Genomic DNA, 26,779 nt, shown 5'->3' on the forward strand with positions numbered 1-26,779 from the left:
CATGGGTAACGTTTGCAGATAGCACAACGTTGATTGTGGACGGTAAAGAGAAACTGCAAACAGAAGTGAAAAACTTTGCATTGTTGACAATGGAAGGCATTTGAGAGTAAAGATGCGAACGAGTATGGCTTTGAATGTAAACCGGGAAAGGGAGTAATGCTTGTCAGCATGAGTCGTGGAACGCTGTAAGCAACATCTTTGGAACATCTTCCAGACGCTGGTCGATTGTGAAAAGGAGGTGATGTACCGATGATTTGGAAGAAGCTTGGGTCCTGCTGTTGGCATTTATGAAAATATTGTTGAATAAACTTTCCTTTATTAACTGTGTATTGACTATAAATTATAAAAAAGGGCTCCAGAAAAGAAGTGTCTGAATAGTATTGCACGTGTGAGAAATGTGGAAATATTCAGAAACGATAAAAAGTTCAGGAAGGGCGAAAGGGTGGACAAGAGAGTTTCGGTCATGTGGAAAGACTGTAGGATGATAGATTTAAAAGGGTGGACATTTCGAAGTGTCGTGAGAGAGGAGAGAAAGACCTAGGAAGGGCTAAGTCTATGTCACGAAATAGGTGTAGGAATGTAGTGCCTTCAAGTTCCAAGAAGTAACAGAATGTAAGTTAGCAAGGTGCCAACTACTGTGTAAGAAGGGTTGCAGGTAGGGATAGGGCTAATTTGTAGGTGTATGAAGTGATTAAAGTTGACATTTTATGCACAAGTGGTTGATCCATGGTTCAGGGATGAAAGTGTGACTGTAGCATTCATTGTTTGTCATTTTTAGGGGCCATCCCTGTTTAGCCTATGAAAATCTGTCTTGGTTAAGATGGTAAACAAGCCTTCATTCACTACCTACAAAGTAAAACGTCTGTAACATAATCTGATAACTTAGCCCAAAAATATTGCATAATTTCTTGAACGAAATTACGAAAAAAATAAAGAAGTGTAAAACAAATGTTGAAATCAACAAATAATCACTAAAGCTGCATACAATTTTCTTTAACACATCCTGCATACAGTTTTCGTTAACACGTCATTATTACAGTGTCTCGTGTGAAGCGTCATTCAACGTAGATTCGTATGGACGTCTTAGGAAACAAGTAGACAAAGTAACCCAACCAAAACCATTTTTTCCATCTTCGTTGATAAGGGTGAAACCCAAGTATTGGAGAATTACTGACTAAAGTAATCTCTTGAATTCGGCCTTACATCTGATAGTTCCACGAATGGGTTATGGGTCGTATTTAATCAATTTTGGTTTTTGGACTGCAGAATTAACAATTACCCTTTCGTTTTCCTATCTTAAATTGAGTTAGTACTGAATTGATTCTTTACTTAACGAGGTATCAGCAGTGTTCTGCTTTTACGTTAGTAATCTTTTAACTAGTGATCCCTACTAAAATATGTATCGGTTACAATTTTACGATTTTTTCCTATAAAGAACATCGCCTCAAATCTGAAGTTTTGAGAGTGGGCAAACGTACTTATCAAAAGTCGTGCGCTGGTTCCAAGAGAAGAGACATAGTTGCGTTCGCTCTCAAGATAAATGAATAAAGTAAATTTTATAGAAAGTTTTTCTGAACGACGGTTTTCTCCTTTAGCTGATGAAAGGTATTAAGTCTTTTTGCACTGTTTTGTTCCATAAGAGCAAAGTTCTGCATTTTCACTCTGCTTCTTGAGTAAAATTACTATCTTCTTGGGTAGAGTTAATACACATTCAAGAAAAGAGATAGATATGAAAGTTATACCGACGAAAATATTTTGCGTGTCTTTATATAAAGACAAAGACTTCTTTTCAAGATTTGGACGTCGGACAGTATTTGAGACATGCGTCTAGAAATACACTTTGATTATTAATTAACTAATGTCTGATTACTAATTAACTAATGTTAGTGGAGTTTCTTTTTCCTGTAATCAGGTATAAAATGAGATGTGTTTTATATTTTGAACTATGACGGTAATCGTTAATTCACTACCTCACAGCTGAGCCACATCTATTAGAATTTCAATGAAGTTTTGAGTAAGATTAAAACCGAATTCTAATGGACGGCAGCCAGCTATCAGCTGAATTAGCTCCCATGATTAATTATGCTAGCTAGCATCGGAAGTGATGGTATGTACCAAATCCTTGGTTTATAAGTGATTTTTTTCTTGCTAACTTTTGTTAATCGTATTTCATGTGTGCATTAATTTATTCCAGTAAAAAAAATGCGCTAACCAAGACAGCCACTCAAAAATATTAATGCATTATTATCATTTATCAGTCAACGGCACTGAATGGCCCTATTGGTCCCAGTGCCTGGGCTTTATCACTAAATATCATACGGCCATCCAATTATCAGTCAGATAATTTTGATTTAGCGATTGCTGAAAAAAAATAAAATACGGTGAGCAGGACTCAAAAGATTAAAAATGGGCACAATTCTAGAAAGCAATATCTTTTTATGCATAAAGAGTAGTCGACAGCTCGCGAAAATAGTGTTACTAACAGATTATAAGTCGTGCATTAGTATACTGTAAAAATGAAGGCCAAGTTTCTTGTGCCAATTGGAAATTTAACTGAATCAACTTGGAATTTTAACTGTTTATTCATGTGCCCAAAAAAGCGGTCGACTAGATTTTAACCTGTTCAATGTAAATGTTCAGAATGACTTTCATTTCTGCAAATCTCTGGTATTATCTCTGTTTCAAGAAACCTACTTTGGATTTTACAGACAGTGCAAGCACGTTTTTTGGCAAAAACGTGCCTGTACTGTCTGTGAAACCCATAGTAGTTTTCGGTTTAGCTGAATATTTTACTCAAAACGAAATTTTTTTTTAAACATCTAGAAACATGTAAAATTGACTCCTTTTGTTGTCGACAGTAAATTTAATGATACCACGTAAATTGTAAATCAAAGAAAAATATGAAAAGGTCAAAGTGATGTGCAAATATTTTCTGAATAATCCGTTAAGTGGTATTCACAGATGACAGTATACTTACGGTTTGTGGCAGTTTAATTCGGTATGGTATTGGCAAGTCTTGCCAAAGTGGCGAACCAGTTGACAAGAAAAGAATCGATTACATATTAGTGGCATAAATGCCAAACATATATTACTAAGCATTGAAAATCACTTGTAAAACTGCATCCTATGAGCACAGAATGTTAACACACCTATACGTACTATTGAATAGTGGGAATAAGACATTAATAAAATATAAAGAAAGGATAAAAGATCCTCAAAATTCCGAGAGAAAGGAAACAAAGTGCATTGAAAATGGCCCCTTATAAGGAATATTACGAATGCGTTCGGTACGCTGAGTTTCAGTCGGAACATGCAGTCGTCCAATATTAATTAGACTTCATTTTGAGGCGTCTATTCATAGACTAAGAAATCCGAATGTTATTGTTACTTGTGACCGTGGAACGCTAGGAATACGTAGAGCAAAATCCTGATCAACCTTTATTCACTAATTCCAGAAAATATTCCTTAAAGATTTCCAAAATATTTCCCGCATTACAAATTCAAAATGTCAATCGAGGCACAATCAACAATTGCCTGAAGTCAGGAAAGATTTTCCATGGTTAGGGAGCATTGGGGATTCACAGGGAATCTTGTTAGTGACTTTTTTATTTCTCGGAGGTTTGCACATTTTCTGAAGAGATGGTTTTCGACTTGTCCATTAACAGTATTTTTACTCGATAAATGTACACAAACGAGAGACCGATGATTACGCTAACAAATGGAGGTTTTGTATCAATATTTTTAGCCTTGCCAGTCAAACCACTGACAGGATTCCAAGAAATTTTCATGAAGTAATTCCTCAGAATGCAGTGGGTTGTTTTTTTTTTTAAGATTTCTTGCTTATTATTGTTGTTTGTCCATCTCCACTGCTGTACTTGAACGGTTCCATATTACCGAATCGAAACATAATGGTACATTCCTGAGACAGAGCTACACACAGTTCCAAACACAATCAAGTGTGAAATGGTGGCAAAATGAAAAGTGTTGAAATAGTATTCGGCAGACAAACAGTTTCCGATGCTGCAACATACACTCGCACAACAGGTGACACACTTCTAGCAGTAGATTCGAGTGATCCAGCTATACAGCCATAACATCTACCACAGGGTTTGTTGATAAAGTCAACCAACATGGCTAGTTGTAAAGCAGTTTTTCGTAGTTTCGTGACATACTCACAAACACACTAACGTATTCACAAACCTCTCTACTAGCAAAGGACAATTGTTACAGAACCTTAACCTCGCAAATGAATAGGTAGTTAAACTATATCTCATGTGCAAGTGTGTAATTATATCAAGGAAAACGAGCGTCTCCTAAGCTTGTATCCTAGTGAGCTATGGAAAATGAAAAGTGAAAGTGTTTTTACTTGGAATGAGTGCAATTGCTATTTATCTGGCAAAATGACTGTGAGGTCTAGCAGACAAATAAGCAAGTGGTGAACTCAGTGAGACGATGGCCAGTCGTCTGGCTTACATTCAACTTCTACTGCAAATACTCATGAGGTGTTGGCATTAGAATCTTCACAGCAGAATTTAAAGCTACCCATTCACTAGCAGCCTGGCTTCTAATAATATTTGCAAATGCAAAATATTAAGAATATATTCCAGCGGTTTAAATTCATAGTGGCTATACTACTAATTTGCCAACTGTAAGGACAACGCGTTTCCCTATATTCTATTGTATCTAATCATCAAGTTGCGTTGTTCTTACTTCCATCCGATAGAGCGTTCCGCGGCCTTTCTGCCGATGTATAACACATGTAATTCCATTATTTGTACGCCTTATTATCTTTAAATGTATGTTTGTAAGAAAACACAAATCTACTGTCTCAGAGTCATTTCTGCTCTCAGTGAGTGTCTGTACTACTTATCCGTCCGCACCTGTCTATGTCAACCCAGTTCGTCTGTAAATAAATCATCAGTACCCAGCTACCTGTCTTAATCTCTGGTCCTCACACAACCGTCTCAATCCTTAGTCTCCCCCCACCCTAATCAAGGCTGCCCAGGCCCCAGGACTGCAAGATATCGTGAACTGTATGCGAACGTTACACCTACAACTTCAAGTTTCAATAATTAATAACATTTGGATACATAGCATTAGCGGCGTCTACTCCTCTTGACTAGAGGAACTTAGGAAGTCAGTCTTTTCTGCATTTCGGTATACCGATAGTGATTGGCATATATCATCATGAGTGGAAAACAATATTCTCAACGGTATCGTACAGCTTGGGAAAATGATGAGAGGCTTAAAGGTATGGAATGAAGTTTAGTTTGCCTGTTTTCCTTACCGTATTTCAATGGAGGCTCAAGTTAATTTCTTTTGTCCTCTCCGTTTTAGCAACGTAGGGTGAATTATTTGAATCCATTTTGGTCTCATAAAAATAATTTTAGCCTGTTGTTACTGGTTTGGTACACAAATTGATTAGAACGAAGATAAATTTTGTGGTTGTTTGAGAGATTATTAGACTATTTGTAGTAATAAGGATAAATATATCACTTACAGTGTGGCTGCAGCCTGTAGAAGGAGATGGAACAAAAGCTCGCTGCAAGATTTGTACTGGCTCTGTCTTCCAAGCGCGTATTAAGTCTATTATTGGTCACAAGGAAAGTAAAATGCATTCTGAATTAGTAAAGGCTTGCTGTAGTACTCATCAATCTTCCATAGCTCAGTCCATGGTCCCACTAGTTCAAGACCCTACGAGAGTTGCTGAACGGAAAGTTGCCATATATATTTCGGAGCATTCTTCTAACCTCTTTGTAGATCATCTGGGAAAATTACTGCCACATTTAGACAAAAGATCTGTATGTCTTAAAGGTTTGAAGTTGCATAGAAGAACAAAATATGGTAGGTTACAAAGAAATGTTATTGCACCCAGTTTTGCTAAATATCTGAGAAATCATATAGGAGAAAATCATTTCAGCTTGACAGTTGATGAAAGCACGAATGAAGCCAACATTTCATGTTTATCCCTTAGCTTTCGCTACTTCAGTGTGAAACAAAAAGTAGTGGTAGATACATTCCATCGATTGGTTCCATTGCAAGATTGCTCAGCAAACACACTTAATGCAACTGTGAGAAAATGTTTGGAGGAGGATGGATTACAGCTTAAGAACATGGTAGGTATAGGATGTGATGGTGCCAACTTGACGATAGGCTCTCACCATTCCCTTGTAACCCTGCTGAAAAATGACAACCCTGACTTGACTTTAGGTGCATCTGCCACTCTCTAGCGAGCAAAGCTCTGAAGTGCTGCCAACAGCGTTAGTATTCATTATTCGTGAGTCACATAATTGGTTCGTAAATAGTCCAAAACGAATTCCGCAATATAATGAAATCTACCAGACTCTCAAGAGTAAAACACCAAAAAAGATACCAGACATGTCAGCAACTCGTTGGTTAGCCCGTTTAGAGGCTATGAATGTTATTATTGACCAATGGGATGCACTGAAGCTCCATTTTCAGTTAGCAGCATCTACAGAACGTTGCCACATGGCGAACGTATTGAGGGACGCTTATAAAGACCTTCATAATGCATTGTATTTCCTGTTGTTAGGAAGGTGTTGAAGGAAGTAGTCGGGGTAAATAAGCTATTCCAAGCTAAAAGGGCTGATGTCACAAAATTAACATAAGATTTACTGAACATGTACAGAAATGTAATGCAAATAGTTGTAGAGCCTACTCACCTTGCAAAGTGTTAAGTTGAACAACTTCCCGGGCTAAAGTTTTTAGATTATGTAATGCCAGTATCTGCTATTAATTTTGGATATGAATTTAGAACTGCTGCGTTAAAATGTCCTCTTAACGAAACTCAAATCACTTATGATAAAGAAAGTTGTAGAACTTTTGTGGTAGAGTTGATTAAGGAAATACAAATGCGACTTCCGGAAAACATCGACTGCTTAATAATGTTAGGAAAACTTCACCCTAAACATGCTACCTCTCAGTGCAAAGATAGTATTTCTTCATTAGCTGCAAAGTATAGATCAACTTTTAATGACATGGATAAACTTGAGAATGAATGGCAAGCTTTATGTCTCGAAGAATGATCTCGGGATTGTATGAAAAATGTGGTTTCATTCTGGGCAGAAGTTAATGAAAAGAGAAATTCAATTGGGCAGCAAAGATTTTCGAATATTTCATCATTGGCCTTAGCACTTCTTTCACTGGCATTCTCTAATGCCTCGATCGAGAGGATATTCTCTCAGATGAACGCAGTGCACAATAAGCTGAGGAACCGCCTAGTTGTACGGAGTGTAGAGGCAATTTTACTTATAAGGTATGGCCTAAAGCTTCAAAATGAAACATGCGTAACTTTTGAGCCACCTATTGACATGATAAAAAATGTTATGGCTAAGGATGTGATTGAATATGAGGATTGTGACAGTGATTTGCTGGCTTTAGCAGATGAGGAGGACGAAGAGGAGGAATATTAATGTTAATTTGTTTTGAATATCTTAAGTTTTATGCTCTCTATTATTGATTAATGCTTCGCTTTATACATAAGTTAATTCTTATTGTCTTAATTTCCAAGGACTATTTTAGTTAATTATTGTTATTGTTTACAAGGATTATTTTAATTTTTGTTTCCAAGGATTATTCTAATTTTGTCATTATTAGGTACTCAAGTCACTCAGCAGCCTTCAGTTATTTTTGCCATTAGGCTTACTGTTTATTTTGCAAATAAAGCAGGAGACTTCAAAACGTATCTTATTTTTACATCTTTGAAAATATAGAGCACTAAGATTTCATATTATTGCATTCAAGGGAAATCGAAGTTATGGTAAATCTAGAAAAATATAACATGAGATATTTTGTGGGAGGCTGTGAATACTTTGTGGGAATCTGTGGGATTTTCTGGTCCCATTTATTGGAATTCTTTCTTCATGAAACGGCAACACTGCGTGGCCCGTTGAAAGTCATTTGTGTATTAGCAGTCGATGAGTGAGGACCATGTCTCGTGATCAAAGACAACAAATTGAACACCATATCGCTTTTTGCTCTTGCGTATGTTAAAGCAAACACTAAACGCAAACAAAAAAACCATGTTAGGGTAATGAAATGGCTATTCGAAGGAAAGTTTTCCCATGCCATTTTATTTGAGGAACTGTCGAAATTACACGAGGGATAAAGTGTCATTTTACTTATTACAAAAGGTGACATTTCATTAAGAAGAAGAGATACTGGCATGAGAAAGAACATACATAAAGCCTTATGAGAGACTTGTTGCCACTGTTAGGTATTTGGCAAAAGGGAGATCTTATGAAGATCTGAAATACAGCGTAGCTGTATCACCACAGCGTCCTGGCAAAATCCTTCCTGAGACATGTGATGCTGTATAGATTTCATGAAGGTAAACAACTGTAGTAATTTTTTTTTCACTTTTAATAGAGAAATCAATTGATATGTATAGCGCAAATGAAACCGAATTTTCATGAAAATATTCTAAATAAAATTTATTTCTCATATTGCTTATCTTTTTCACGACCATTTCCTTGGTTGCATCAGGAATTTGTGGTTTCATTTTGTCTACAGGCAATTCGTATGTTTTCCCTTTTTGTGTCCTGTGGCAATTGCTTGGGCTCCGAATATTCCACGAACATTCGTTATACTTATATAACTGAATAAAGTCTGGCCAAAAACCCTTGTTAATCCAAATATCGTCCATCTGTAATGCCTGTCACAAGTTTCTGATGTATAATTCGCCTACTGAATGAACTACATTCCCGAAGGTCTGGCCAAAGTCAACTCCATTCCCACGCAAACTAGTACATAGTCCTGATCGAAATGTAATGTGAATGACCTATTTAGGCCCCACCAAACAGCCTAACTGCACAGCTTGGACGATGAGGCCAGAACCAGCGAGAAACACTGCCATTGAGACTCGGGCATGGCCTAACCCCTCCCACTCTGTCCCAACCTCAGAAGCGTGGCTCATAGAGAATGGGCAGCTTTACTGTTAAGCATGGGTAACAATACGATGTATACAATAGATCAAGTGGATTCAAATAAACATATGATACGTTCAGAGAAGAATTAAATTCCTTGAAAGTGAAACTTGTCACCTCTCGGTGCTGATTAAAAAGAGTAAGCGAAAGTAGTTATTCTGAGCAAGGAGCAGTTACCAATACAAGTTGCCAAAAAAGATTTTCTGTGCAAAACAAATATCGTAAGTTTTCACGGGAAGTTGCACTTCCTTGACTTGTTAAATCTCTGACACTGATATCACTGGTTTTTGTCGAGCAGGAAATATGTAAACAGTATGAAAGGTCTATCTCAGCCAGCTGGGCGGCTCAGCCAATCATCGTACAGAACAAGAGTACGCGTCAGCCACTCAGCGAATGTTTACATCAATATTATTATGATATGGATAAAAAAAATAGATATAAGTAGAGAAAAAAACTATACATTGAAAGTAACATGTTTCAGATACACTTGCTTGCTCTCAGTTACCATACATCCGTTAACAAAAATATTTACAGCAAAATTATTTTTAAAGACACAATGCTCACAGTCATATTTTGGGAAAGGTAAAACATTGCCAAATAACATTGGGTCAGATATATAAGAAAATAAATATAGAGAAAATATTATCAAAAACGCAAAAACAACAACAATCTCCGTTTCCGACTTCAAAATATGTTCAATTATTAATTCTTTCAGAATCAATAATTGTTTTTAATATTAATGATTATTTTCATCATGAAAACTAACTTCCAAAAAATGTTGTATACAATGTCGCTTTCGGAACAAAAATCATTTTCAATTAGCTCGTAATGTCATCTTTTTTTGTTTTTTTTCCACAAAAAGTACATAGTGCCATAAAGCAAATAGATTTTGCTTCACGATGCAACAAAAATCAAGAACATATCTTGAAAAATTATTAAGATACCGCTGTTTGAAAATTGCGAATTTTCAAACGCGATTTCTGGCGTTATTAGGATTTTTAGAAAAATTATAATAAACCAGGCATATTAATATATTTGGGTATCCAAGTAATCCACCCATCATAGACAATAACCATTTATCATTTACTTTTTCATAAGAGGGCGAGAAAACAGAGAGAGAGAGAGAGATTTATTAGAAATTATGACCTGAATGTCGAATAATGGGACTAACAATTGCAGTCGCCCATCTGCACTACATCGTTATTGTCAGCCTTACTATTTCAAGAACTATTCTAAGAAAACTGAATATATAGAATACAAATTCAAAACTTTAAATTATCACAATTCAGGCTTGGTTGTAGGTTATAAAAAGCCAAATCATTTCCGGTTATTTGGACGTGAAAATGCAATATGGAGTTTGTGAGCCATTGATTAATATTCAGGCAGTGCAGTAATTGTTTGATATCAGAAACATCGTAATTGTTATTGCGCGAAATTTTGTCATGTTCTAGAACTTTATAATTCCTAAACGCTGGACAATTTAAAATCGATGTGATGTACACACATATACACACACACACACACGCACATACAAACGCATATATATACATAGTGTTCCTTTGTGTTTGTCTACTGCATATCAATTTTAAATTGTCCAGAGTTGTGGAATTTTAAAGTTCCAGAATATGACAAAATTTCGCGCATAACAATTATGATGTTTCTGATATAAAACAATTACTGCACTGCTTGAATGTTAATCGATGACACACACACACACACACACACATATATATTTATATATAAAATATTGCTTGTGTGTTTGTGTGTGTGTACGTGTGTGTGTATAATTTTTTTTTTTTTTTTTTATGATAAACAGGCAACAATTTTAAGTGAAAAGTTGAATTATAGAAGCAGCTGTCGATGGATACATACCATTTATTTCAAAGTTAAGGTATTCTCAGCTCCGGCGCTTGGAATCGTGTTCGAAATAGACACTGAATGAGAAGTGAGAGAGAATGTTCCATATCCAGTTGAGCTGATCTGCATTTCCCAGCTGGACTTATGATGATGAATGTAGTGGTCATTAGCGAGTCTAGTTTGACATGCAACGGATTAATTGTTTTGGTATCATGCGTTTCCGCCAGATAATAGGAATATGGAAGTGCGCTTCATCACTGTCAGTTATTTTGGGTCTGTTTTAAACTCAAATTGTTTTCGCCAGCGCTAATGTCCGGATAATATTCGGTAAAGATCTCTTCACGGATTAGGCTCCTCGTGATTCATAACGTTGAGAGGAGTACTATTGTTTTAATTGATAGAATTAATTTACTTCTGTAAACACCACTTTCTTCTCAAGTTCTAGATAGGCAAAGGCAATTATTTTGCACAGCACTCAATTTACTTTACATTTAATATAGTCAGTAATATGTCTCTCCCATAATATTATGCTTCGTACTAATCATAGTTGTAGTTTGAGTGTTGGATGAAGTACAACTTTCTGGATCATATGATATGATGAGTGATCTTGATATGAGTATTAATACATGTATATTGTTTTATTAGAAAATAGGTGTCCCTCCATAAAGCTTCCACATTTTTACCATCCAGCCACACTCTAAACTTCAAGGATGAGAATGGAATATAACTTTTGTTTTCTAGAGTATAATCTTGATATAGTGTAAAGGTTGCAATTAAAATCTTTAAACTCTCTCTAAGACTTTATCCTAATCTTTAAAAAAGGTGACTATTCTTCCGTCTTCTTGTTCAAGGGTATAGTAAAATAAGGTAATCTTGCGTATATAGACTAAAAAGGTTTGTAGTCAATAATATATTTACGCACCTAGACCTTATATATATGACTTTGTGTTGAAAAGTATATTTATAATATTACAAATCCTAGTGTCTAACTCTTCAATGGGCAAATAAGTTCTAGATGTTACATGATTATTTGCTCTTGCCTCGTATATAAAAAAAAGTAAAACCATAACTCTCTAGTGGGCATTTTTAGGGTTTGCTTTAATGTAGTTTTAAAATCCTTTTCTTTTTTTTTTATTAAGAATAAAAGGAAACTGCCACTAAAACTCAAAGCGAAGTTCAAAAAGTAGAACCTAATTAAGATACGACCAGAATTCGTAGCGAATGTGTCCAATTAAAGTCTTTTCATAGAAATGGATCTTTTTCCTTTCTTTCTTTCTTTTTTCCTCCGCATCCCTCTCATTTGAAAGCTCGTATTCCTCTGCGTTTCAGGAAATAAGTGCTTTAAAAGGAAACGTTTAATGCTAATTGACACCTCCAATATTTCGAGTTACTGGGAGACTTAATGCAGAGTATTTCGTTTTTCGGTTAAAACCTGTTTGTTTGTCTGTCTGTCTTTCAGACTTGTCAAGTTAGTAATAAGTTCAAATCTTAATTTTTTTCGTTTTAGAATTCATAAATTTTTGATCATCGATGTTTAGCAGAATTGGATTTAATTTTAAACTTCTTGGACGAACGCTCTTCGTAATTCAAGACTTCTTAGAGCTATATAAGTTCAGTTTAAAAATTTATGCAGTCCTGTAGAAACGAAGGAACTTTTTGAACTTACAATGAAAAAATACAACTTTGTTATACTGCCAAAAATTTTATCTTGCAGGTCGTTTCGATGTCTGTCGCTTATGCACTACAAACTTTTGCCGTGGATTTCCCTTTCAGTGAGTGACCTGTAACATTCTGTCCTGTTCTCTAAATTAGTTCAACTTCCAGTCTAGTGTCTGATCTGTTATGCCTCGATCGCTTTGTAGGTACCATTGGCTTTTAGCCATTTAAGACGTACCTCAGGAAACTTCGGTAATATCCTATATTTCCACGATATCACCTATTCTGTCCCGTCTCCCACCATGAGATCGCTGACGTCGTATTCATGCACGCATACCAGTCTGTCATCTGTATGAATGATACGAGAAAGACCTCTGTTCAATTTTAGCTCGTGCACCTTTCGAATTTGATTACTTTTTCTTATATTCTTTGTTGACGATGCTATCCATCCATTTCTATACCTGGACTTGATTTCTTCTTCTCCGATCATGTAAGCAAACCCATCCCAAAATTTTACATATATCAGGTACTCCTTCCACATCTGTCTTTAACACTGTCCCAGTTTTCATTTATGACCTTCATGTTTGTACTTTTCTCTTCCTCTTTTGGAAACTGACAGGTCTTAATTACTTGTGCAGCCACATTTCACCCTCTTTCTCCATCCAGAATTTCTATCTGTCTACAGTTTCACTTCGAACATAAAATGACCACTCCGTCACTCACTATTACATCAGTCAACTTACTCCCCCATTTACGTTGCGTTGTATGAAAACTAAGATTTTTCCAGCCCATTTCCTCTTTACCAAAAAAACAAGGGTTTTATTTTTTCTTTCTTTTTTTCACGAATAACTCAGCAACCGAGAAGCCTCCGTGACTTTGTATCTAACAGCATCGCTCTCCCTTCACAAGGTAGTCAGTGGTATGAATTTTCTGTTACCAACGCACTCCTGGTTTACCAGACTCGTCAACCCCTCCCCCACTCCTGTATTTTAAGATGGGCTTGGCAGAATTTGGTTGAGTTGGGCTCTGACAACGCCAATGTCTTCCATCGTCACACCACGTCGTTTACTTGCCTAAGCTGGCTAACTGTCCATCGCTCTTCTCTATATATTTGGTGTTCAGTATTGTTGTCGGAATGGGTTGATATTAAAAACAATTTTTATGATTAATGTATTGATATCAGATTGCCTGTTTATCTACCTACACACACACACACACACACACACACACACACACATATATATATATATATATATATATATATATATATATATAATATATATGAATATATATAAATATATATATATGTGTATATATATATATATATATATATATATATATATATATATATACATATATTTGTGTATATATATATATATATATATATATACTATATATATATATATATATATATATAATTTGTATATATATATATATATATATATGAATAATTATCACATCGAACCGTGATCCATTTATATATCAATTCAAGCTACAAATGTCCTTTAATATCTAAATTCACTTTTTTACCTCCCAAATGATATCATATATGGTTCGATCCCATGGGGGGACGAAATTATTATCGAATTAAAAAATTCCCTTCGGTACATATATGAAAATATATCATTTGGGAGGTAAAGTGAATTTAGATATTAAAGGACATTTGTAGCTTGAATTGATATATAAATGGATCACGGTTCGATGTGATAATTATTCATAACAAAAGGCTATGTGCTGTCAAACGCTCGAATTGGCCAACATGGTAGACGGGGTTTCATATCGATTCTAATTACGAAAAGCATCCAGATCGAGGGTGATTTGTAAGGTCAGAATCAATATGAACTTATAGCGTCTCTGTTGGCTGATTGGATAGCGTCACTGACTGTCCTGATTTCGTCCCCGTCCACTTGGACGGTGGTTCGATCCCATGGGGGGACGAAATTATTATCAATTAAAAAAATTCCCCTTCGGTACATATATGAAAATATATCATTTGGGAGGTAAAGTGAATTTAGATATTAAAGGACATTTGTAGCTTGAATTGATATATATATATATATATATATATATATATATATATATATATATATATATATATATATATATATGTAACGTACTTATATACGTGTGTTTGTGTTATATAGGCAGTCAGGTATCAGTAAAATTAATGATAAGAATAGTCTTCGAGTAAATATCAATCCTCTCCTAACAGCATAGATGGACAACGTAAATGACGCGAATTTTGGAAATTACGCCAACTAAAAAAAGGGAAGAACGAAAACACGCAAATTGGATTATTATTACTGTTTGTTAGGAAACGAGCAGGAGGGAAGAAGAATATGTGGTCTAAAGAGTGGTTACGAAGAAGAAAAGACTTGGGAAGTCATGTCACAGTACTAAGACAAGTGAAATCTGGTTCAGAATCGATGTTATCAGTTACAATAGAATGGAACCAAGTACTTTTCACAATCTTTTGTCGATTCTGAAACCATCTATCAACAAACAGGATACTAATATTTCAGCTGAAGCCCGAATACAGGTAACATTACTGTGTCTGTCAACAGGATGCAGCTGTTCATCACTTCAGTACACAACCCTTAAGGATTTCAAAGCAGTTTGGGTAAAAATATACTGGAAACCTGCAGGCAGATCTGAGAAGTCTTAATGAAAGATTATATTTGGTGAGAATTTAATAATAATAATAATAATAATAATAATAATAATAATAATAATAATAATAATAATAATAATAGATGCAATACTAGCACTACCACCACTACTACTTCTATTTACTACTACTACTACAACTACCATCAACAACATCATTATTTCTATAATATTAAATGTGTTTATTAAAGTAAAAATTTTAGTTTTTAGGTAAATGTCACCATGTACAATGTAAACAAAGAAAAATACCTGACAAAACATGTATTGTGAAATTAAAGTCCAAAGATTCAATTATATATTCTTCAATCGAATTGTTTATCATTAACTTTCATGGTGGTAGCTTATTTGATTGTCCATCATTCTACAATGTTGCCCAGTGTGCCTAAAATTTTTATATCATTGATTAATTTTAGGGCATAAATCTTACTCTCATCATTCATATGCCTGAGACCATTGGCTACCGCTACACTAAAAGCGGAAGCTTCATCGTTGATCTTTTCCTGTGATAACATGGCTTTTAATAGTAGTCCGTTGTTTTGAACTACGGTGCATTTCAGGGCCGTGTCGAACAGGTTTTCTTCGATAAAATCTTAACAAAGCATCGGATATGGAACGTATTTTGGAAATAACTATTTGGAGCCAAGACCTAATTGGCAAAAATATGCACTGATGTCTAATGTTGGTAATTAAGGCACTTATCGGAGTAAATCACAGAAATTTCAAAGGAAACTTAGCTAAATTTAGTAAGCACCCAGAGGGAGGCTAGTGAAACGTCATTACTGAAGGCCTTCCCACTCATTTATACCATAGTATGACGTACTTTACTAGACGCCCCGCCCATATACTTTAGGAATGAAGACTCAGATGTTGGTGGTAGTAGTAATAGAAGTAGTATATGGGATTCTTGTTTTGTTTTACGCACACAAACACCTACCCTAATCTCTCATCTTTCCGATGAATCATGTGTTTTAAGTAAAGTACAATAAAGGAATGGGCATAAAATGAGAATATTAATTCTGTAATACAGTTCCTTGGCGCAATTCACTTTTCCTTTAACTTGAATAATGCACCAAGTCTTACACACACTCGGTGAAAACCATTGTTACCCTGCTAAATGAATGTAACATAACGCAAATGTTCTAACCTTAACTTCTTAGTCCATAATGAGTCTCATAATAAATCCGAAGTATTTAGTATATCACACAACTCCCCATTTATTACTCTTTGTGTCTCTGTGTCAGTTTCGTTGTTCCTGTACACTTGATTCATTTACTTGAAACTGACACTAATGTTGTTGTGGGGTTGTTGAGTGGTTATCATGAGACTATGTATTCCCGGTTTTATCAATGTTTATTTATTTATGAACTTGAAGTTACTCATTCTTTCAATTTCAATTATTTTACATCGTTTATTATATAGCTATTTCATTCAATCATAACTACATTGTAGTGCTGAATGATACTTGTAACTCATAGTTCAGGCGTTTAGGCTATGCCCTAATTTTCATAATCTACTAATCCATTGATTCTATTGGCCTTTATTGAAATTGAAAGAAATATGAAATAAAAAAATCTGGCAATGTAAAATTGTGTAAAAGTTTATGCTGTTGTTTGTTTCGGTTAAGATTAAGACAGCTTTGTGTGAATCATGATCTTACGCTTTGAGCAGACCGGAAGTGAAGAACTTTCGATGGAAATAAAGAAAGTAAAATTTCTACATGAGCAAAGGTCAAAGTGGGAACAAAAGAGCACACTCCCAAAGTAACTTTTATTCATTTTCATCATCATCATCATCATCATCCAGGTATAAGTCTTTTGTATCCTCGTCATCGCTGTTCAAGTTGATAACGATAGGTCCGACAGGCTCCTGAATGTTGTCTGATGGCCAACATCCATCCTCAAAATCTCGAGATCGTTTCACTGCAGACGCCCAAACCCTACGAGTGACCAAATGCTTGGCTTCTTCCAGGCTTGCCTGCAGGTCTGCCCGGGTGAATCGACGTTAAGATGAACAGACATGACGTTTCATGCACGCCCATACCTGCTCAATGGCATTGAGCTCTGGATTGGCAAGTGGCAGGCGGACCACTTCATGGCCCCACTCTCGGATGATGTTGTCCACGGTGTACTATGGTTTTGGCCGGTACTGTTGGCCTCTGAGCAGCAGCTCTGGTCGTGTGGCACCGTCTGGGACAGGGATTCTGCGCCTCTCCAGGCAAGTAATAAGGTCTGTTTTCTTGGCTGCCATAGTAGGACACCGACACGCGTGTATCAGCTGCCAGTGATAGGGTGCGTTGTCAAGTACCAAGCAGCAATGGTAGAATCTGAGTTGTTAGCCAGCGTAGGAACAGCTCGCCTGTCATTTCCCCGTGGTAATCGCCAATGGTACTCTTTGCAGGGTAAGAAAGGAAAGAGCCTTCAATAAATCCATTTGCTGTGCCAGCTGCAACCACCACGAAGCACTCTCCTTCGCCAGATGGTACCTGACGGCTATGCATGGCACTGGTAGCAGGCTGTGTGGCATTCACCCACTCCCTGCTGTGGCTCATTCTTGTGGTGAACAGAGTCTCATCGACATATACTATCTGTCTCCCTTCTTCTCGGTGGCGCCTCTGAGTCCGGAGAGCGCAGATCCGACGGCAAATGAGCCGCCACACCGGTATCTCATAGGTTGTTTCCGGGATAATGGTGGCTGTCTTTAAATCTCCCGTTAGAGTTCTGATAGTAAAAACTTGCTTTACTGCAAACTTGTCGTGAACAAAGCGGCGAATGACACCCACTGTAAAATTAGCAAAGGCTTATGGAGTAGGCATAACTACCGCAGCAAATTGAGATCACTGATCTATTGCGCTGGACAATCTTCTTCGCAGCATGCGACGTCATACCCATGAAATTTGCCACACGGTCTTAGGACTTGTGTGGATAAAGAGCAGCATTTGGCCAATAGATAAAAATGCTTTATATAGCATACTTTGTTTTTCGTATGCACAAGGCGTTGTAAAGTATTAATAATGATATTATTAATCATAATGATAATAAGTCACAATTTTCATCATAGTTATGATTATTCTTCTTATTAATAACATAATCATAATCTTTGTTATTGTTCATACTTCGCCGACAGGGACGAGGATAATAGAATATGCATAAATACATATGGCATATACATACACATATATAAACAGCTGTAGTATATGCATAAATGCACATACGTGTGTGTGGGTGTGTGTGTGTGTGTGTGTAAGGTCAGTAGAATTGGTAGTCGAGGCAGCTAGTCAGTGAGATAGTTTATCAGTCAAGAAATTGCGGCCAGTGAGTGTTTAATCTTGGTCTGTAAAGTTAGAGGCACCTTGATATAAACAAAATATTTTCATGCTCGTCAGCTTTGTTCTCTTGTCTAAATCGTTTGGTCCTTGTGTATCACCTCGTTAAGCACTTACCTCTTAGTATTTAGCATATGACGCATAAGATTTTTTTCTTTGTTGCATACTGCAAAAGCACGCAAAACTAAAGTAGTCTTGCAGCCACGAGGACAATTTGCTAGGCTTGCCATAGGTGAAGCAGTAGTCACGTATAACCTGGCTTTGCCCTGTCGTCGGCGACTCCGCGATGTTTACTATTATGCTAGGTTACCAGGTATATCGGACCAAAATATCTTACCAAACACCTCTAAACTATCGTATATTCACTTCAATATGATTGTGTTTCACCAGTTCCAAACGTTTAGCATAACTGATCAAGAAAATGTAAATAGAAATTGGGTTATAATTGCAATGCATTCCTATAGTTAACGTAAAATTGTACAATGAAAATAGTAATATTGCAAGATGTATATTTAGCAAATTCATTTGCTATGATGTTGTCATATTTATACAGTGTACCAAATTTTTATTCATTACCCGTGGTATCACCAATGGAAACCGTAATATTATCGTAATTCTCAACAATTCTCAACAAGAGGGTCAAATATTTGTTTCCACGATCATTATCACAATACTGGGAACACTGCTATTAAGCCTGATGTCATACTTTACATTTCGAGTAGCCTCCCTCTGGGTGCTTACTAAATTTAGCTAAGTTTCCCTTGAATTTTCTGTGACTTACTCCGATAAGTGCCTTAATTATCAACATTGACATCAGTGCATATTTTTGCCAATTAGGCCGTGGCTTCAAATAGTAATTTCCAAAATACGATCCATATCCGATGCTTTGGTAAGATTTTATTGACGAAAACCAATTAGACACGGCCCTGAAATGCACAGTAGTTGATGGTTTAGGGAGTCTTAACGGTTCTGTCCCGTCGCGGTCTTTTGGGTTCTCTGATTGCAAGGCAACTGGTGATCTTAGACTCTCACGTCGTTCACTAATCATCAATATAAATGGATCGTGGAAAATCTGAATTGGACAATTTGAATGAACATTAACCTGCTTTATATATGTTGAACTAGCGTCAAATTCACAATTCTCTTTCCATTTAGTGATCAAGGATAGGTTTGCCGGGGGTGGGGTGGGGGGGGGGGGCGGGGTGAGGCCGCCATTAATGTTAGGTAATTTGTTTGATTATAATGTTCTAATTCATCCGCCCAAATATATCATAACAAACCCGTTTATTGAATTCACTGCAATTATGGATTGATAGATTATTGATCTACAATAAAGTTACTTAGCTGCATATATATATATATATATATATATATATATATATATATATATATATATATATATATATATATATGTATATATATATGTATATATATGATATATATATATATGTATATATATATATATATGTATATAGTTATATATATATATATATATGTATATATATATGTATATATATATATATATATATATATATATATATATATAGTATATATATATATATATATATATATATATATATATATATATATATATATATATATATATATATATGTATATATATGTATATATATATATGTATATATATATGTATATATATATATGTATATATTATGTATATATATATATATATATATATATATATATATATATATATATATGATATATATATATGTGTATAATATATATATATATATATATATATATATATATATATAGTATATATATATATATATATATATATATGCAGCTAAGTAGCTTTATTGTAGATCAATAATATTATAATCTATTAATCAATAATTGCAGTGAATGATTTTTAGAGATTGTGGGATTTCCCAAATTGCACTGGGGCTGTCGATGGGAAACATTTCAATACGGCCACCACCAGGTGCAGGGTCCTATTACTATAATTATAAAGGTAGTAACAGTGCCTTTCTTATGGCTGTTTGTGATGCATTTTCAAATGTCTGTTATGTAGATGTGGGTATCAATGGATGTGTATCTGATGGGTGTGTGTGGGAGAACACCGTTTTCAGTTAGCATATTGTCAGTCATGCTGCTGGGAAACCAGAGGATGTACAGCTGCTATTGACCGATGAAGTCTTGCCATTTATCTTCATGGCGGATGCCGCGTTTCATCTGATATGGCAAATTATGAAGCCATTTCCATAACAAAAACAAATGCCAAGTAAAAGAGTATTTTACTATCGTGTCTCCAGAGGACGACGAACTTTGGAAAACGGATTTGGAATGCTTGCTAAAATGTTTTGAACTTTAGAGTGTTTAGTTTACCCATCAATTTACCGTCAGAAAATGTAGATATATTTGTACATGCATGCACGGAACTTAATAATTATTTATGTAAAGATGAAATAAATCTTTATTTTCATCCTGAGGGGCGTTGAGAAAGCGAAAATTACTCTGATGGGGCAATTTCACCAGATGAGTGCTGTCGTAACACAAGCATTGACGGGAAGAATGTGAGGCACAAATATGTTGACTATTTTCTGGGTGAAGGATCAGTGCCTTGGCAAAATAGAAATTTCATGAGACTGGTAATGAATAGTGTGAATTGTTTTTAATGGAATGGTAATTAAAGGTGTATTGATTATATGTAACAATAATACATACACACACAACATATATATATATATATATATATATATATATATATATATATATATATATATATATATATATATTATATATATATATATATGCAGAAGCCAGGTACTATGTCGTACCTCTAAGTAAATGGGGATACAATCCACAATGGAGTAAATTCTTCTTGTAGTTTAAAATACAAGAGGAATTTACTTCATTGTGGATTGTATCCCCATATATATATATATATATATATATATATATATATATATATATATATATATATATATATATATATATATATATATATATACACACACTAATAGAAAACAATTTATTTCGTAGTTATTTGTCTATTTTCCACATTGACCTGACACACACACACACACGCGCGCGCGCTAATGCGGATTATTGCTCGCTTGATAAACAAAATCTGTAAAGAATACGTTGAAAATCGCTGTTATATTATACGTACAGTAAGTTCCAGAAGTGAAGCGACAAATTTCAGAATTGATCGATCGCATTTCTTTAGAAATTCGTGGGGTTGCCAGCTAGTATATTTTACTCCAATTATTGTCATCCTCTTTATCTAACAATACGTATCAGTGATTAACTGTAGAAGCACAGAAAGTATTTCCCAGGTGAATGATGAATGTTTGTTCAGTAATTGTTTATTAAAAAAAAAAAAAAAAAAAAAATTTCCCCATAGAAACATCTGTGGCTCTCAATGTGTGATATCAAGTGTTCACCATTGAGTGGCAGCATAAGCATTGGCCTAATATGATTTGCAAATTAACTTTCTACTTTTATAGCGTTATATCGAAAGTTATTATGATTTCTTTTGATAAAGCACAAAGAAGTTTAGTATCTGATTATTAAATATAAATAAGACACAAGTTGGTGTAAAAAAAAAAAAAAATCCAAGTTATATGCGCGTTTAGCATTGGCTACATGGTTAGGCCTATTCAAGAATCAAGGAAATATATTTTTCAGTTGTTAGTTAATAATTTCATCTAATTCCTCAATTGTGCAAATCTTTGCTTGTGGAATTGCGTTCAGGGTCGCATCAAACAATTATTTTCGTAGGTTTCCAACCTTTTTTTTTTTTTGTCAGTGCATAAGTGAGACTATTTTTGTCCATACGATCCGGAGTATGAATATGCTTGGCGAGCATTATTTTAATTCGAGTATCTCCTGTTAATCTCTCTCTCTCTCTCTCTCTCTCTCTCTCTCTCTCTCAGGACCTTTTTATCTAGTCAGGAATAACCAGAGGCCTGTTTTAAGGATCGAGCACTAGGCCTATTGGTCATGCTTGGGTGCTTCTATATATATAATATATATATATATATATATATATATATATATATATATATATATATATATATATATATATATATATATATATATATATATATATATATATATATATATATATATATATATATATATATATATATATATATATATATATGACTGGTAAAAATGTTCTGTAACAACAGAATTCCATCTAATAAAAGGAGCCCATAAAAACACCAAAATATAGAGAAAAAGTACAATCTTCCATTCAGACCCATCGTTTCTTGTGCCGGTGCTTTCAATTACAAAATTTCTAAATGGTTAGCTGGCCTCCTTTCCCCTTTTTTAGGCACTTTTTCTCCCAGTCACATTAAACATTCGGAAGATTTTTGTCACAAATTCAGAGAAGCACATATACCACTTCACAACATAAAACTTTTAAGCCTTGACGTAGATTCCCTGTTCACTAAAGTACCAGTACAGGACGTTCTTCAGTTTATAAGGGTAAAATTATCCCCCTATTCAGATCATTTCCCATTGGCGCTTGACAAAATAATAAAGCTAGTTGAATTATGTGCATCTAATAACGTATTTTCATTCGGGGAATCATTCTACAAGCAAAAATTCGGGTGTAGTATGGGTAGTCCTTTAAGTCTTGTTCTAGCCAATCTGTACATGGAATACTTTGAAACTACAGTAATAAATGCAATAAAACCCAAAAACATGCTGTGGATGAGATACGTGGATGATATCCTAACATTTTGGGATAATAGGTGGGGCAATTTTAATGAATTCCTCTCGAAATTAAACACATTAGTGCCCAGCATCAAATTTAAAGTTGAATGGGAAACAGACAACAAAAATCCTTTTCTTGATGTTTCAATTATCAGAGATACGACAGAATACAAATTTACCATATACAGAAAACCAACGTTCTCACTTTCATACATTCACTACTTTAGCTATCATGATATTACTATCAAGATAGGTGTAGCTAGTAACTTGTTCTTAAGAGCCTTACGAATTTGTTCCCCAGAATTCCTGGAAAAAGAATTTGAACTAATTCGCAAGCAACTTTCGTCTTTAAAATATCCTGACCATATAATTGAGAAAGCAATTCACAAAGCAAACGTAATTTTCTACCGACCCCCTAAAGACAAGACCAGAGATACATCCAACAATAAAATAATAATTCCCCACCTGGACACGATTAAGAGAATAACCAACCCCCTCGGAAAATCGAACCCTTTTGTATTTACTTACCCAAACACCTTAGCCAAATCCCTGATTAACGTCCAACAAAAGACATCTCCAAAGGACTCTGGGGTATACGAAATCCCATGCCAGGACTGTGACCAATCTTACATCGGATTACAGGTAAATCCCTTCCCCAGAGATTAATACAACACAAACGGTCAGTTAGGTATGGACAACAGAACTCGGTTATTTTCAACCATATAAATGAACATAACCATAGAATAAACTGGAATTTGTCACGTGTAATTTATAGCAGCAACTGCCGGTACAAGAGTCAAATGATGGAATCGGCCTTAATAAAAGAGGCAGGTAATGAACATCTCAAAAGGAGCATGGATTTCGGACACGATCGACAACGTATTCATTCAACCAACCCTTAAGAAGATTAAAGGAAGATTATCAGCGGGGGTGACTTAAAATGGCTTGTTTGTGGATGGACCTCTTGGTATAAATACCACCTTTTCTGTAAACTTTTCTCATTCATCTACCTGAAGAGGAGACAGCAGTCTCTGAAATATAGTACTTTTTCTCTATATTTTGGTGTTTTATGGGCTCCTTTTATTAGATATATATATATATATATATATATATATATATATATATATATATATATATATATATATATATGTGTGTGTGTGTGTGTGTGTCTGTTATACAATAATGCTTGACTGGATCGAACTAATTACTGGTTGCCCGGGGAAATATGAATTTGGGTGATATCACTCCCTTATGATACGCCCACTTATGCACATAAAGTCTTAAATTTCATGGTTGGAATGATTAGAAGATTTGAGGTAAAAGGTTGAAGTGAAAAAGGTGGAGTTAGGTTTGTGGGCATAGGTAGAGGTAGAGGGTGAGGCGGGGTTGTTGGGTCTATTGTCTCCCTACTTAACCAGGTGGTGATTTTAGGGTGTTCTGGTTGCTTGCGACCGTCTTTCTTATTTTTTATTTAGCGAGTCTGTTTCTAGGTGCAAGGACAGGTCCTGGTGTCGGTCCTAATGGTTCTACTTTTCCCTAAATAACAGACAGTGGCCCTGCATTGTAAGCCTTACTATGCCCGGAACTAGGCCTAGTCACCTGAAGGTAGCAGCAGCAGTTAAGAGCCTTTCTCGAAGATGGTATTTTATGCTCGGACCTAGAAGATAAAATCAGAACTACCAACCACACCCAACTTCTCGATTGAATCTAGGTGCATTCATGGTTGATTATCTTTAATGTCGCGGAGATTTTCCTTTTACATTCTATTGATACTTGCATGGTTTTATGCATCTTCGCTAAAATAATTGATAATACACTATGATATTAAATGTTTGTTTCCACATTGCTCGAAATATACATTGGTAACGTTGGTAATCCTGTGTTGAACGAGAATTTCAAATTGTTTCGTTTCCATAGTTTGAAGTAATTACTATACTTTAAAATAATAACTATTACAGTAATGTTTTCTTATGATTGTTATAAATATCATAGATTTGATATTTGTGCATCATATCTTAGCTTTATTTTGCTTCATAGAGCTTTCACTGTAGAAAAAAAATTAATTTTTCAGCTAAGAGTTGTAGTTGTCAGTTAGTGAATTTCGAACGAAATCCTCTGAAAATTGTCGCTTCAGTTTTGGAACTTACTGTACATAAGCACACTTTACTTTGAAGTTAGCTTAATTAAACACTATATTATCTACCAATATATCGTCAAATGTGACCAAGGTGAATTTAATAATGGCCAAAAAAGTTACAAATTCTGTTGATTTTACACTAATGTTCGTACTGCATCGCCGAAATTCAACATTTTAGTCCGGGAGACCACGAGCCACTCTGTGGTCGCCACACGGAATATTGTTTAAACCACTGAAGCTTGACTCGGCCATGCCAGAGAGTCTCTTGTGTGTCTGGGTATACATGCCACTGTCACGCCACTCTGGCCTCAGTTTCATTATGGTCACCGAGGACGAAGCATTTGCATTGTTTTTGCTTCTATGGCGCCGTCGTCGTCGTCGTAATAGACTGAGCACTATGGATACACCCATTAACTTCACCTAGGCTAACTATTTTGAGGCAATAACAGGGCATAGGACTACATGTCAATTTCTTGTATCTTGAGGTGATACAAAGTCACGCTGGTATTTTGGGTCAGTCATCAGTAAACTGGATTTATAGATGATGATAACCCAGGATATAAAGAGACTTGTTGCAAAGAACTTTGTTCCTGTGCCCATCCATTTAATGTAACGTGTAAGGTGTTGTCAGCTTAATACATTAGGTTACGAGCCATTTGAGAAAAAATCTATTAAGGTAAATAGTAATAAAATCATAAACTCACTATGAGAAGGTAGAATTCTCCAGTGCTACCTTTTTAAGGTGCTTTCTCTAGATGTGTTTTATTAATATTTTCGTGTTCATTCAATTCTGTTACCATACTTAGTAAATTTCTCAGTTTTCAGGAAACCTAAGTTTCCTTTGTATGCCTGTGAATGCTCCCTTTAAGGAGGAGACCTTTCACTTCGGCTTCCGCAAACTAAACGCCTTCTTTCTCCTTAGTTTCCTGTCATAATATATAGCTGACCTTTTCAGTTTCTAAAGCGCATCCATGTCCCAAGGCGCTTGGATTTTATTTTAATGGGGATGAATTTTTCAGGTTCAGGGTGAAGTGGCTTCATTATTTTTTTTCGTCAGATTTCTCTGGAGTCCAATTAGTAGTATGCTGTACCACCGTAATACAATAGACTTTTCTTAATAAGAGAAATTTGTTTAAGTAATGTAGAAGTATGAAGGGAATATGGAAAGAGTTATTACCTTTCTTAATAAGACACAATTGTTTAAGAAATGTAGAAGTATGAACATACAAAACGTCCTAGGCGTTTTGGTATGTAACAGGAAATATTTACGATCTTCCAGTGTTGGCGACACTTATTGCGGGATAATTGTTTCTTGAAGTGTTGGATATTTAACGAAATTTCCAATTAATTTTCGGTTTAGTGTACTTTGATGACTAATTTCATTTTTAGCGCTTTGCAGTTCTCGTTTTACCGAATACCATGGGATTTTGGCCCATATTTATATATATATATATATATATATATATATATATATATATATATATATATATATATATATATAT

The sequence above is a fragment of the Macrobrachium nipponense genome, chromosome 13 (assembly GCF_015104395.2).
Source record: "Macrobrachium nipponense isolate FS-2020 chromosome 13, ASM1510439v2, whole genome shotgun sequence".
NCBI classification, from domain to species: Eukaryota; Metazoa; Arthropoda; class Malacostraca; order Decapoda; family Palaemonidae; genus Macrobrachium; species Macrobrachium nipponense.